Below are 16,884 nucleotides of genomic sequence, written 5' to 3'. Positions count from 1 at the left end.
TATTTAATGCCCTAAACACTACAAGACGACCAGCATGTATTTTAGTTTTTAGTTTTAGTTTTAGAGATACAGCACTGAAACAGGCCCTTCGGCCCACCGAGTCTGTGCCGACCATCAACCACCCATTTATACTAATCCTACACTAATCCCATATTCCTACCACATCCCCACCTGTCCCTATATTTCCCTACCACCTACCTATACTAGGCCTGAAAGGGTAGTTGAGGCAGAAACCCTCAACTCATTCAGAAGGAGTCTGGATATGCATCTCAAGTGCTGTAATCTGCAGAGTTACTGACCAAATGCTGTACGGTGGGATTAGAATAGGTGGATCTTTATCGGCTGGCACAGACACGATGGGCCAAGTGGCCTCTTTCTGTGCCTTAAACTTTCTATGATTCTATTTTTCCTCTGTATCAACATCTTTTTGTCCTGTTGGTGACCCTGATAGTCACTCTCGTGCAAAAGCTACTTTAAAACTGTTCTACTAAGTAATAGAATATTGGTTTACATATATTCAAGTTATTTAAGTATTCAAAATTTAGATTAAGAAATACTCTCTGCTAGTACTTATTCATTTTTCAACTGCAGTATTTTATTTCAACAACCTGTTCAAATTCTTTATCAACATTGCTGTCCTTTCAGATTACTGAGTGCAATGCTGCTTTAAAACTTATTCCAGCTCATAAACTTCCGGTCTATATGCATAATTTAGTATGACTTCATTAATATTCATTAGCTGCAGTTGTGTTTAAGGAAAACAAAGTGAGAAAGTGAGTGTCCATTTTATTGAATAAGAATATTTTATTATTTTATGTATTATTGGGTAAAAAGTAATCTAATGTCAATAATAAACTTTAAGGCCAGCTCACAATACTTGTTGTTTTTTAATCATACAAATATTTTTAAGCACTCTTCTACCTCATACCAAAACAAGGCATCACAAAGATGTAATTTTTTGTATTTCATTTTTGCTTGGATCTACAATTAAGTATCATTGTCAAAATGGTGTTGCTCAACTGAATTTCACTGAATTACTCTGCCAGCAATATTATAAACTGAATGCTGGCCATAGCTCATGATTTTTCTGTTCCATTTATGATATTATCCATGCAATAGTGCTTTTAAAAAAAAAGGAGGCTGAGATTTAGGAATTAAAGTTTAAAATGGAGACTTAGATATTTATAGGGGGCTATTTTGGCCAAAGACTGAAAACAGGGTCTAAATAGGTGGTGTGGTAATAAGAAAAGCCTGTCTGAAAGTCTGAATTTAGCTCACAATTTTGAGGCTGGTTGATGATTACATGATACGAACTTGCCTGCCAGGCACTAAACCGACAACTGCAGGTTTAGCACTCAAGGACTGATTAGATGTAATATTCCTGGAGCTGCACTCATCCACTTACACTGTAGGTGTGGAGTGCGCTGGCTGTGAGTGGAAGGCTGTCTCAACGAACTAGACCGAGGGTGCCTCCAATGCTGCACTGAAGGTCCTGACGTACGTGGTAGAAAGATGGATGTCCTCTACCCGCAGGGGGATGGATGGAGGCCACAGAGGCAGCTGATGCGGCACATGTGGGAAAAGATCACCCAGGAGGTCACAGCCAGTCTCAGGACATGGCTCTACTTCCACAAGAAATGTAATGACCCATCTCACAAACACACTTCTCAATAAGTGCAGTACCACTACCAGCAATCATAACCTCAACACATTTCATCCCCCATATAACTATACACTGACATTTACTCAGCCCACACTATTGCATCCTTCACAAGCATTACACACAACTCAGACACATCTCACAGCTCTTCAACCATGTGAAGCATCTCTCTCACACACACACGCGCACACATACACACAAATAGATCTGTCAATACACTTATTAACAATCACTACTCTTTCTCTTCCAGGAAAAGATAACAAACAGCCACAACAGGACCTGACTGGGGAAAGTCAACCACAAATGTATGAAATCATCCCCTTTGAGGAGACCATGCTGGCCGTGATCGGGAAGGGAGTGGAAGACGTCATGGCAGAGGAACAGCAGGGGGCATATCGCCTGTAGGTGTGTGCTTACTTCAGCTTCCTTACCTATGTACAACTATTCATGATCTCTAATCACCCAAAGCTACCCTCACTCCCAAGATCCATATGGTCTCATCACACACATCCTCCTATTGGACACACATCCTACACCCTAACCCTTCGAGCTTTATCATTGCAGACTCCAGGAACAAGATCCACCTCGCCCCATGATGCAAGTTCAAGATGAACAACAGCCACCTCACCCCATCCCCCCAGACTAAGAGGAGAGCGAGGAAGAATGCACTGTATCAATGGCTTCCACTGTCACAGGCACCACCTCAGTGACTCAGAGGTTAGTTTTCAAGAGGATCTCACAGTGGGATGCACTGGGAAGTAGTGAGCAGCAGCCATGCAGGGTAGACGGGACACCACAGTTTCCACCTTTCCTGGGAGCGCAAGGTCACGTACTAGTTCTTCTATAGAGGAGTCAGATGAGAACCTCGCAGGGCCAAGCTTCAGAAGGCGGATGATGTTTGGTGCAATGGAGAGCCTGTCTGAAAGCTTACGGGTCGTAGCTAGGGGATTGGAATATAGGAACATGGGAAATAGGAGCAGGAGTAGGCCATTCAGCCCCTCGAGCCTGCTCCACCATTCAACCAGATCATGGCTGATCTTTTACCTCAATGCCATTTTCCCGCACTATCCCCATATCCCTTGATATCTTTAATATCTAGAAATCTGTCTTGAAAATGCTTAATGACTGAGCCTCCACAGCCCTCAGGGGTAGAGAATTCCAAAGATTCACCACCCTCTATGTGAAGAAATTCCTCCTCATCTCAATCCTACATGGCCTACCTCTTATTATGAGACTGTGTCCCCTGGTTCTAGATTCGCCAACCAGGGGAAACATCCTTTCTGCGTCTACCCTGTCAATCGCTGTAAGAATTGTGTATGCTTCAATGAGATCACCTCTCATTCTTCTGAACTCTAGAGAACACAGGCCTAGTCTCCTCAATCTCTCCTCATTGCACGATCCTACCATCCCTTTGTTGCACTCCCTCTATGGCAAGTATATCCTTCCTTAGGTAAGGAGACCAAAACTGTACACAATACTCCCGATGCGGTCTCGCCAAGGCTCTATACAGTTGCTGCAAGATTTCTTTACTCCTGTGCTCAAATCCTCTTGCAATAAAAGCCAACATACCATTTGCCTACCTAGTTGCTTGCTGCATCTGCATGCTAGCTTTTAGTGACTCATGAACAAGAATACCCAGGTCCGTTTGGACTTCAACAGTTCCCAAGCTCTCACCATTTAAGAAATACTCTGCATTTCTGTTTTTCCTATGTCATGAAAACGTGCTACATTGAATGATGAATTTTAATTCATCGGTTGGAAACCTACATTAAAGTTTAAAAAAGGAAAGCTGGAATCCTACATTCAACTATTAAAACTGGCAGCTAAGATAGCCACCCAATTTGCATTGAGATACCTTACATTCCAAGGCATCAAAGCGGAGACACATGTCTAAATAGCTTGCATCCAGAACAATTGCTTGAACAGATGAGTACATTATCTGGTATCGCCCTCATTAGCAAGACATTCAAAGCCATCTTGGAGCATTCACACTGGTGGAGACATACCTCCGGGGGTAAATATTGAAACAATAAGACCTAAGAAAGATTAACGATTCTTAGATTTTGGATCTCATTAAAGTGGAAAAAAGAATACACTGAGAGAATCATGTGACAGTCTCCCCAGTCTGTGTGAAAACTTTAAGTTTCTGTAACACACAGCAGCAAGCTTTGGGAGCTAATCAGTGCAGGACCCCAGTGGGGCTTTCTCTCTCTCTCTCTCTCCAGGTAATACTGCAAGTTTCAAACCCTGTCCAAGTCTACTATTGCTACAGACGGAGACCCACGGGAGAAAACTATTTACATCACTGTCTCCAAGAAAACCCTGAACCAGGTGGACCAGCTGCAAATGTACTACCAACCAGAAACCTCAGAACCATGACTTCAGTCGGAAGACAACTGAATGACCAGACCCTACAGATTATATATTATTTTTATTTGTTCTGGATTCTAATCCAACCAAACTATTCTTCATCCCCCTGTAACTTATTTGTGTGGGTGATTCTTGTGTGTGTGTGTGAAAGTTGGAGCATAGTTTATTATTTTTACTTAGATCACGTTTCAATTATAAGTACGATATACTATCCTCTTTCTTGTTTAAACTCAGGAAAACCTGTCCGATTAGTTATGATCATAGTTGCTATAGTTCGGGTGATCAGCCATGATTGTATTGAATGGTGGTGCAGACTCAAAGGGCCGAACGGCCTACTCCTGCTCCTATTTTTCTAATTTTCTATGTTTCTATCATAGCACATAAAGGGTTAAACACTCACTGAATTGGTAAACACATCCACTGTTTAAAAAGGAATAAACCCTGCTGCAGTCAAACAAGGAGAGGGACAAGACGGGAGCCTCATCTGATTGTAACACCTACCAAAGTCGATAACTTCACATTTTTCCACATTATATTCCATCTGCCATGTTCTTGCCCATTCTCTTAGCCTATTTACATTCCCTTGAAACCTCCTTGCAACCTCCTTATAACTCACATTTCCACCTAGTTTTGTGTCATCAGCAAATTTAGAAATATTACATTTGGCCCCCACATCCAAATCATTGATATGGATTGTGAATAGCTGTGGCCCCAGCACTGATCCTTTCAGTACCCTACTCATAAAAGCTTGCCAACCTGAGAATGACCCATTTATTCCTATTCTCTGTTTTCTGTCCGTAACCAATTCTCAACCCATGCCAGTATATTACCCCAACCCCATGTGCTCTAATTTTGCTTGCTAACCTCTTTTGTGGGACTTTATCGAAAGCCTTCTGAAAATCCAAGTACACCACATCCACTGGTTCCCCCTTATCCATTCTCAAAACTTTCTAACAGGTTTGTCAAACATGATTTCCCTTTCAAAAATCCATGTTGACTCTGCCCAATCCTACCATTATTTTCTAAGTATCCAGTTATCACATCCTTTATAATTGATTTTAGCATTTTCCCTACCACCGATGTCAAGCTAACAGCTCTGTAGTTCCCCATGTTCTCTCTCCCTCCTTTCTTAAATAGTGGGGTTACATTTGCCAACTTCCAATCTGATGGGACTGCTCCCAAATCTAAGGAATTTTGGAAAATCATAGCTAGCGCGTCCACTATATCTGGAGCTATCTCTTTTAGAACCCTAGGGTGTAGGCCATCACGTCCTGGGGTTTTGTCAGATTTTAGTCCCTTAAGTTTCTCCAATACTTTTTCTCTGCTGATATTAATTTCCTTAATTTCCTCACTCTTTTTAGCCCCTAGGTTACCATCTATTTCTGGTGTGAAACTTGTGTCTTCTACTGTGAAGACGGACACAAAATATTTGTTCAATGCCTCTGCCATTTCCTCACTTCCCATGATAATTTCTCCTGTCTCTGCTTCTCAGGGACCAATGTTTACTTTAGTTACTCTCTTCCTTTTTGTATACCTATAAAAACTCTTACCATCTGTTTTTATATTACTGGTGTTACGACTGAGGTGGGAGGAGTGCACTGTTTATTCTAGTTCCACTTCTTCATGGGTCACAGCATATATTTAAATTTGTTCCCACTTACTGATACGGCCAATCATATACTCTACTTTTATCCCAGAATAAAACACACCAACCAGATTTCTTTAACAAACACCAAAATTTTCAGTTTATTATAAAACGAGTCTTAACCAGTAATGAAGTAAAGCATAAACACACAGATTGAAATATTAAAGTTCCCTTTTTACCTTAGCCCCTCACACTCACTCACACACACACACACATACACACACACAGAGGGCGGAATTTTATAAGCCCGCTGCAAAATGGAGGCCCACCCGCGCGGGCCACACGCCAAAGAGCTGCCATGATTCCAAACACGGCGGCTCATTTAAATAGCCAGGGCGGGCCACCCCCGCCCCAATTACTTGGAGGTGGCAGGCTGTCCGTCCCCGGAAATGGTGTCAGCTGCCTGTGCGCAGGCGCTGATGCCATTTTTAAAGGGCTTTTAGTCCCACCGGCATATTTAAATATTTAAAGCAAGATTAAATGAAAATAAATAAATACATCTCTTTTGCCCCTCTCCCACGCCCCCAATAACACTTAAATTTATTATCTGCCCTTCCCTTCCAAAAAAACACTTACCTTTACCATCTGACCTTCCCCCCGCAGCCCCCTCCCCCCAACCCCATCAAAACTGCACAAACTTTAAATTCAACCCTTCCCACCATCCCCTACACCCATGACATTAATATGACCCCATTCACCACCCCCCCCCCCCCCCTCCACCTCTGGCACTGTCAAACTTGCCTCCTGCCCTCTCTGACCAGTGATGCGCCTTGTTTCCCCGGACGGGGATCCGAAGGTACCGGAGTACCAGCCGCTGGGCCGAAGATCACAACGCGACATCAACATTAATCATAAGTGCATTGCAAATCTATTAATTGACTTTATTTGCATATGGTGATTGTGTTCCCATCGCCGAGAGGCAAGGAGGCTGCCATGGTGCCACGCTGCCACCAGGAGGATCGGGCCGGGACCTGCCGGCATCAAGGTCCATGATGGGCCTCATCCAGGGCCAGCTTCAGGCCCTGACTCCCACCCCACAATGGATCCCGACATCGAGGGCTCCTTAAAATCCAGGCCACACTGGTGAACTGGAAAAATAAAGGGATTTTTGTTTTTAGAGCTCTATTATAGACAAAAAAAACGCTTGGGCTGAATACTTGCTCATTCTTGAAGAAACAGCAGATGAGATATGTTGTGTTCCAAAACCGGCATACAGTCTGGCCTCCAAGTACACATAGGCGGGTCCCTGGGATCTTTTAGAACAATTCTTTTCAGGCGGCATTGAGAATTGATTTAGCAGGTTTTTCTTCAAAGACAGGAGACAAGTTGACACAATGGATTTCTCAGGGTCTTTTACAGAGGTGCTGGAAAGCTGAGCTGGGTTGTGGTCTCTCTCCTTCCTTGGGAATTCTCTTCTCTCCTTGGGAATCCTCTTCTTTCCTTGGAAGTTCTCTCCCTTTTTATACAGTTCAACCCCAACTCAAAACAATTCAAAAGCAAAACTGACAACAGGAGGTCAACCTTTAGGCCTCCATCAATCCTGACCTGTCACTTCTCTGTAAACAATTTCTGCTGGTGTCCAAAGTTCTCCGTTGTTTCTTGAGCTGGAAGTCAGGAGGTGTCCCAGAAAGGCTTGTTGTTGTTGCTGGAAGTCAGGTGGTTTCCCAGAAAGGCTTGTTTTCCTCACAAGACAGACCCCTCAGCGCCTCTTTTAAAAAGCATTTCCAGGGATTGTTTTTCAAAGTCAAGTGGCCTTTATATGACCCCCTTTGAAAACCCCAAAGTTTAACATTTCTTCAATCTTTCAAAAATTAATCCTCAAAAAATATATTTAACAAAGCACAGAGGGACTTTTGTAACACTGGTTAATATATACTCATTCTATTTGTTTCCTTTTGTATCAACTCTTTGGTGGTCCTTTGCTAGTTTCTAAAACACTCACAATCCTCAAACTTGCTACTCTTTTTTGCAACATTGTAAGCCTTTTCTTTTAATCTAATACTATCCTTAACTTCCTGAATGAGCCACGGATAGATCTTTCTTGCTGAGTTCTGGTTTTACAATGGAATATATTTTTGTTGAGCATTTTGAATTGTTTCTTTAAAGGTTTCCCACTGTTCATTTACCACCATAGCTTTTAGTGTATTTACCCAATTTACCTTAGTCAATTCTTCCGTCCATACCTATGTAATTGGTTTTGTTTAAGTTTAAGATTCTTGTTTATGATTGGAGTATGTCACTTTAAAGCTTAACATGGAATTCAATGGTATTATGATCACTATTTCCCAGTGGATCTTTTACTATGACATTACTAATGAACACAATACTAGATCAGTTCCACAACATATTGCTCCAAGAAAATGTCCCAAAAATGTTCTACAGACTCATCTTCTAAACCACTCTTGCCAATTTCATTGTTCCAGTCTATATGAAGATTAACGTCCCACACAATTGCATTTTATTTATTTATTATTTAGAGATACAGCACTGAAACAGGCCCTTCGGCCCACCAGGTCTGTGCCAACCAACAACCACCCATTTATACTAATCCTACATTAACCCCATATTCCCTACCACATCCCCACCATCTACCTACACTAGGGGCAATTTACAATGGCCAATTTACCTATCAACCTGCAAGTCTTTGGCTGTGAGAGGAAACCAGAGCACCCAGCGGAAACCCACACGGTCACAGGGAGAACTTGCACACTCTGCACAGGCAGTACCCAGAACTGAACCCGGGTTGCTAGAGCTGTGAGGCTGCGGTGCTAACCACTGCGCAACCCTGCCTTTGTTATAAGCCCCAATAATCTCTTGTTTAATGCTCTGGTCCAGTGGCATAACTACTGTTAGGGGGCCTATAAACTACTCCCACCTGTGTTTCCTGATTCTTGCTATTGCTAATTTCCCCCATACTGATTCTACTTCATGATCTTCTAAGGCCAGATCCTTTCTCACTGATGTATTTATGTCCCCCTTTGCCATTCTGTCTGTTTTTCCAAAATATTGTGTACCCTGGAATATTTATTTCCCAATCTTGATCACCTTGTAACCATGCCACTGTAATGGCAATTAGATCTAAATCATTTACCTCTATTTGTGCCATTAGTTCATCTATCTTATTGCAGATGCTTCGTGCATTCAGATAAGGAAGCTTTAAGTTATTTTTTTTATTTCTGTTCCCTGCAATGACCTTATTCGCTGATGTACCATTTTTGTTAAACTCTCCGTCTCTTCCTGTCCTATTCTGCTTGTCTTTACCCACAATGCTATTCTGTTCTGATGCCTTGACCCATCTCTTTGGCTTTCTAAATCTCCCTTCACCCAAAACTTCCCGCCCCCCCCATCTCCCCCCCCCCCCCCCCCACTGCATTAGTTCACAACCTCTGGCCTTATCTGCTGGTGCACTCTTAAGTTTGTACACTCTGTCCCTCCCTGCCACACTCTGATTATCATTACCCTTATTGCTATCTTTCTCTCTTACCTTCTCCTCTCTCTTTAAATTATCACATCTTCCCTCACTTGATCCCTCACCCCCACTATTTAATTTAAAGCCCTCTCTACTGCCATAGTTATACAACTCGCCAGAACACTGGGCCCAGCACAGTTCAGGTGAAGACCATCCCAACCGTACAGCTCCACTTTCCCCAGTACTGCTGCCAGTGCTCCATGAATTGAAACCCATTTCTCCCACGCCAATCTTTGAGCCATGCATTTCATTCTCTGATCTTATTTACCCTATGCCAATTTGCTCATGGCTCAGATAATAATCCAGACATTATTACCTTTGAGGTTCTGCTTTTTAATTTAACCCCTAGCTGCTCATACTCCCTATGCAGAACCTCTTTCCTAGTCCTATCTATGTCATTGGTACCCACGTGGACCATCACAACGGGATCCTCCCCCTCCCACTTCAAATTCCTTTTTAGATGAAGTCCTGAGGGAATATCTGGGAAAAATGCTGATTGGGTGTATATGTGAATCTTGACAAAGTGTCCCAGAAAGTCTTCTGATGTATCTCTAAAGTCCTCTTCAAACGCAGTATCGTTGATCAATCTCAATTAGCAAGTGAACAATGGAAGGTGAGCATGGCTTTAAGCAGCACTCAAAATCTTCAGCAAAGACTTGTTTACTCCTGTTCAGCTGGTCACTGTTAGGACAGTTCATTCAATGAAGCATTGCCAACCAAAATGGTGTGCAACTTATTTAATGAGAACTAGCAGGTAATTTAATTGTCAATCAGCCTCTTAACGAGCCTCCGGGCAGCCATTCCTAGTGTTTAGCAAGATGGCAGCTTGCGCTAAACTGACATTGCAGTTTAAGATCTCATCTTGACCACCTTGGAGGCTTTTTAGCACCCAAAATATTCAGTCAAAATTGCACCCATAACCTTTGAAGATTGCGTTTTAGAGGCAGCCATTAAGTACCAGCAGCAAAGTTATTCCTTTCATGACATTGCTTGCTTTTCTCAAAATAACGACGAATGTTTATTATGTATTTCTTATTCCTTTGCTCTTAGTATTGTTTTATGACAATTAGATTATTCTGGCCCTTTTTGCTTTCATTTTAAGAATTACAAATTAAACTAAACAACTTTAATTTTTTTCCACTCATCAAAGAAGAAAACATTTAGATAGCATTGTTCATGTCCTCAGGAAGTCACAAAATACTTCACAGCAATGAAGCACAATGAAGCAGAACCTGTCAGGAGCAAAGTGGCAGATTTAAACAGCATGCCAGGGCAGCAGCAGCAGAGAAACAGAGGGAAATTGTCAAAAAGTAACATCACAGACAGCACAGAGTGTGAAGAGGTGCAGGTAAGTTACAGACAAGTATTTAGTTTATTAGTTAGCGTTTTTCATGATTAGCATTTGTGTTTTGGCGTTTGTTAACTAACCTTAAAGCCAAAAAAAATCCATAAATAAATACAGACTAAGAGGTCAGGCAGTTTGAGTGTCAGGGACAGAATAAAAAACAGCTAAAGTGATGTCAGCATAAGGGAAGGAGCTAACTAATGAGTACCTGGTGAGTTTTTTTTTCCTATGGATGCACCTACGACAAGTTGATGAGGTCAAGTAGGTTTTTCCCTCTTGTTGATTCCCTCACCACCTGCCACAGGCCCAGTCTGGCAGCTCAAATCTGTCCTTCAAATCTGGACCAGCTCAGTCAGTAGTGGTGCTACCGAGCCACTCTTGGTGATGGACATTGAAGCCCCCACCCATAGTACATTCTGTGCCCTTGCTGCCCTCAGTGCTTTTTCCAATTGGTGGTCAACTTGGAGGAGTACTGATTCATCAGCTGAGAGACAGTGGTAGATGGTAATCAGCGGGTTTCCTTGCCCATGTTTGACCTGATGCCGTGGGACTTCATGGGGTCCAGAGACAATGTTAAGGACTCCCAGGGCCACCCCATACCAACTGTATACCACTGTGCCACCACCTCTGGTGGGCCTGTCCTGCCAGTGGGACAGGGCATAGCCAGGGATGGTGATGGTCTGGGACATTGGCTGTAAGGTATGAATCTGTGAGTACGAGTATGTCAGGCTTTTGTGTGACTAATCTGCGGGACAGCTCTCCCAATTTTGACACAAGTCCCCAGATGTTAGTGCAAAGGATTTTGCAGGGTTAACTGGGCGGGTCGGTTCCGGCAGCTAGGTCGATGCTTTTTTATTCTTTTTTGACTGCAGTGGTTTGATACAACTGATTAACTGCCCTATGAACCAATTTGGCAAGCCAAAGGTCAACCATATTGCTGTGGATCTGGAGTCATGGAGTCACATGCAGGCCAGACTAGGTCAGGACAGCAGATTTCCTTCCCTGAAGGATATCAGTGGACCAGATGGGTTTTTATGTCAATCTGGTAGTTTGATGATAATATATTGATTAATTGAATTTAAATTCCAACAGCTGCTGTGGTGGGATTTCAGCTCATGTCTCCAGGGCATTAGTCCAGGCCTTAGAATTGCTAGTCCAGTAGCATTACCACTATGCTACCATAGCCCCATTCTGAGGAAGAAGGTGAACAGCCAGAGGTCATAGTCCATATTAATGCCAATGACATAAGCAGAAAGAGGGATGAGGCCCTGCAGGCAGATTTTAAGGAGATAGGAAAGAAAGTAAAAAGCAGAACCTCAAAGGAGTAATCTCCGGATTGCTCCCAGTGCCACATGCGAACGAGCACAGAAGTAGGAGGATAGTGCACCTGAATGCATGGCTGGAGAAATGGTGCAGGAGGGCTTTGGATTCCTGAGGCATTGGGACCAGTTCTGGTGGAGGTGGGACCAGTACAAGCAATATGATTTTCATCTCACCAGAGCGGGGACCAATATCATCATAGGGAGGTTTGTTGAAAAGGGTTTAAACTAGCTTGACAGGGGAATGGGAACCTGAACATAAATTCAGAAGACAGAGAAGGAAAACTGGAAATGGAAGGCAGAAAAATTAGTAAGCAAGTGTGAAAGGCAAAGGAAACAATGGGAATAAAATAGACAACAAAGGAATTTGGCAGTATATATATACTTCCATGCAAGGAGTCTAATGAGTAAGACAGATGAACTGAGGGCACAGGTAGACACTTAGAAGTATGATATCATAGCTATTACTGAAATGTGGCTTAAAGAACGGCAGGAATGGCAGCTCAACATTCCTGGTTACAGAGTTTTCAGACGAGATAAAAAAGGGAATTTAAAAAAGAGGGGGTAGCAATATTGGTTGAAGAAACAACTACAGCTGTCAGGTGAGAGGATCATCAAATGAGATCATAAGGGTTGAATTGAAGAACAAAAAAGGGGCATTCACACAGCTGGGAGTGTACTTTGGGCCCCAAACAGTTAGAGGGAGATAGAACAGCAAATATGTAAACAAATTTCTGAGAAGTATAAAAGCAATAGGGCAGTAATAGTGGGGGATTTTAACTACCCGAATATTAACTGTGATAGAATCAGTGTAAAAGATATAGAGGGTGCAGCATTCTTAAAATGCATATAGGAGAATGTTTTTAGCCAGTATATAGCAAGCCCAACAAGGGACAGGGCAGTTCTGGACTTCGTTTTAGGGAATGAAGCTGGGCAACTGGGAGGGGTATCAGTAGGAGAGTGATCATAATTCAGTTAGATTTAGCATAGTTGTGGAAAAGCACAAAGATAGACTGAGGAAAAGTTCTCACTTAGGGAAAGGCCAATTTTGCTAAGCTGATGTGTGATTTCAGGGGTAATGCCGTCCTTCCCAAGGGCTTTTCCGCTGGCTAGAGAATCAATGGCATCACTGAGTTCCGATTTTGTTGGCTGTACGTCCAGCTCGTCATTGACTGGGCTGCATTGAAGGCGGTCTCAGTGACAACATTTTCCCTGGAGTACAGTTCTAGGTAGTGCTCAGCCCAGTGGTCCATTTGCTTGCGTTGGTCAGTGATTGTGTCCCCTGATTTAGATTTGAGGGGGCTGATCTTCTTGATGGTTGGCCCAAAAACTCTCCTAATGCTATCATACATTCCTCTGATGTTTCCAGTGTCTGAGGCCAGCTGAATATGACTGCATAGGTGTTTCCAGTAGTCATTTGCGCAGCACCTGGCTGTTCTTTGTGCAGCGCTTCTGGCTGCTTTAAGTGCTACGGATGTTAACTCGCTGGGGGCTTTCTTGTAGTTCTTGAAATAATCAAGAGTGCTAAGCCTGCTATACTCTCAGCACTCTACGAACTGTTTTGCCTGTGCTGGGACAAGGGAGCAGTACCACAGGACATGCGCGATGCTAATATCATCACCCTCCATAAAAACAAAGGTGACCGCAGTGACTGCAACAACTACCATGGAATCTCCCTGCTCAGCATAATGGGGAATGTCTTCGCTCGAGTCGCTTTAAACAGGCTCCAGAAGCTGGCCGAGCTACCCTGAGGCACAGTGTGGCTTTCGAGCAGAGAGATCCACCATTGACATGCCGTTCTCCCTTCATCAGCTACAGGAGAAATGCCGCGAATAACAGATGCCCCTCTACGTTGCTTTAATTGATCTCACCAAAGCCTTTGACCTCATCAGCAGATGTGGTCTCTTCAGACTACTAGAAAAGATTGGATGTCCACCAAAGCTACTAAGTATCATCACCTCATTCCATGACAAAATGAAAGGCACAATTCAGCATAGCGGCGCATCATCAGACCCCTTTCCTATCCTGAGTGGCGTGAAACAGGGCTGTGTGCTCACATCCACACTGTTTGGGATCTTCTTCTCCCTGCTGCTCTCACATGCGTTCAAATCTTCAGAAGAAGGAATTTTCCTCCACACAAGATCAGGTGGCTGGTTGTTCAACCTTGCCCGTCTAAGAGCGAAGACCAAAGGATGGAAAGTCCTCATCAGGGAACTCCTCTTTGCTGACGATGCTGCATTAACATCTCACACTGAAGAGTGTCTGCAGAGTCTCATCGACAGGTTTGTGGCTGCCTGCAACGAATTTGGCCTAACCATCAGCCTCAAGAAAACGAACATCATGGGACAGGACGTCAGAAATGCTCCATCCATCAATATCGGCGACCACGCTCTGGAAGTGGTTCAAGAGTTCACCTGCCTAGGCTCAACTATCACCAGTAACCTGTCTCTCGATGCAGAAATCAACAAGTGCATGGGAAAGGCTTCCACTGCTATGTCCAGACTGGCCAAGAGAGTGTGGGAAAATGGCGCATTGACACGGAACACAAAAGTCCGAGTGTATCAAGCCTGTGTCCTCAGTACCTTGCTCTACGGCAGCAAGGCCTGGACAACGTATGTCAGTCAAGAGCAACGTCTCAATTCATTCCATCTTCGCTGCCTCCGGAGAATCCTTGGCATCAGGTGACAGGACCGTATCTCCCACACAGAAATCCTCGAGGCAGCCAACATCCCCAGCTTATACACCCTACTGAGCCAGCGGCGCTTGAGATGGCTTGGCCATGTGAGCCACATGGAAGATGGCAGGATCCCCAAGGACACATTGTACAGCGAGCTCGCCACTGGTATCAGACCCACCGGCCGTCCATGTCTCCGCTTTAAAGACGTCTGCAAACGCGACATGAAGTCCTGTGACATTGATCACAAGTCGTGGGAGTCAGTTGCCAGCGATCGCCAGAGCTGGCGGGCAGCCATATAGGCGGGGCTAAAGTGTGGCGAGTCAAAGAGATTTAGCAGTTGGCGGGAAGAAAGACAGAAGCGCAAGGGGAGAGCCAACTGTGTAACAGCCCCAACAACCAATTTTATCTGCAGCGCCTGTGGAAGAGTCTGTCACTCTAGAATTGGCCTTTATAGCCACTCCAAGCGCTGCTCCACAAACCACTGGCTACCTCCAGGTGCTTACCCATTGTCTACCGAGACAAGGAGGCCAAAGAAGATGTGTGATTTAGCAAAGGTGAACTGGAAACCATTACTTGAAGGTATATCAGTTTCACAGCAGTCAAGGAAGAGATAGTGAGAGGTTAGAACAAATATGTTACCACAAAGAAAAAGGATGGGGTACTCCCAAAACTAAAGGCCCTGGGATGTCAAGGAACATACAGGGTAGGCAAAGGCAAACCGGCGGCAGACCTGAAAATAACATCACCGCCTGTGATGGGTGCAGATGGCCGACCATGATCACGCAGCAGAGGGCCATAATGGAGGTGGTGATTGTGGCACCAGATGACTGCAATGCAATCACTGATTCTGGAGTGGTGCTGGATATGGGGAAGAAGTTTTGAAACTCCTGGACACCACCATCACCCCCCCCACGCGCCCCCCACCCCCACAACCTCTGGAGAAGGACGTACTACCATTGGCACACAGCTGGACTGACCTGGCACCATGGCTGAGGCAAGATACCGGGTGGCCGCATGGTTTAGCGATGCCTCCCTGGAGATTCTCCTCCAGGCTGTAAGGGAAAGGGAGGAGGTCCTCTTCCCACGCAATGGCAAGAAGAGATCCTCCCGCCTGACCAAGCAAGCCTGGATGGAGACCGCAAAGAAGGTCAGCACCTATGGGCTCACCTGCCAGAACTGGGTCCATTGTCGGAAGAGAGTCAATGACTTCCTTCATTTTGCCAAGGTGAAAGCTCCATAGCTCTCTCCTCTTTGGGGCTTTGCATGTGACAACATGGGAGGGAGTGCGACATGGGGAGGGAGTGACCTCAAAGGTAGTGGCAAGGGAATGAGGCTTGACTACATCCTGGCAGCTGCATAGCAACTTCTCAGCGACAGGCCGCTTTCTTTCACAGCTCACCCCCATTATGTCCCCTGACAGCAGACGTGGGGAGGAGACATGTAGGAGATAAGAGGCTGCCACTAGTTTAACTGTGCTATTGTTGTTCCTGAGAAGTCTTACTATGTCCCTTTTCCACATGCAGGACAAACAGGTCCATAACACGAGTGAGATCTCAAGGACTGGCGGAGGCATCCCAGATCTCCGGCCACTGACTACGGATGAGGAAGAGGCACTGGAGCTAAAGGGGCACAGGGTGGCCGCACAATAGCGGGTGGTGAGACAGGAGTCTCCGCATAAGAGAGTGAGAATTGTGTTCATTTGACTTCCACCACACTTCTGGAGATCCACAGCACACATGGTCGGCATGAGAACATCTGCACAACCTAACTCACAGATGTTTGTGTTCTTTCATGTAGGTCGTCTTCTGCAGGAGGCTCGAGCTGAAGGGAGCCTGCTATGCTCCTTTGCGGAGGAGGAGCTGTCAGAGGATGCACCTTCACGCCATTCTCCTGCATGTCCCATCAGCGCAGAGACGTTCACGTTAGTGGGTACGCACTTGGCCCAAAATCCAGAGTCACAGGCGGTGAGAGCACCACACACGCGCCCAAACAGCTGGCTGAGGCTGAGACAGCTGAGGTCTCTGTGGGTGTCCAGGCCCCTGCTGAGCCCCAGGCTGATGACGAGTCTCTGGTGTTGACAGCACAGTGTAAGCTGGAGTTGCAGAAAGAAGTAAGGCAACATCTGGCAGAGCTGCCAGAGGCAATGCACAGCCATGAGCAGATGATGGAGGAGTCCATCCATGCCATGAGTGCTACCATGTCTCAGGCATGAGCACATGGCTTCCTCCATCGAGAGGTTGGAGACCATCATGGGCAGCCAGATTCCACAGATGCACGCAGACCTGCACACCATCGCCTTGGCCAGCAGCTTAACGCAGCAGTGGCAAGGCCTTGAATCTTCTCCAGGTCCTCGTCTTCTCTGGTGAGCAGGGAGGTTCAAGTGAGCCTTGAAAGGGATA

The sequence above is a fragment of the Heterodontus francisci genome, chromosome 17 (assembly GCF_036365525.1).
Source record: "Heterodontus francisci isolate sHetFra1 chromosome 17, sHetFra1.hap1, whole genome shotgun sequence".
NCBI classification, from domain to species: Eukaryota; Metazoa; Chordata; class Chondrichthyes; order Heterodontiformes; family Heterodontidae; genus Heterodontus; species Heterodontus francisci.
Note: the sequence above shows the minus strand (reverse complement) of the source record.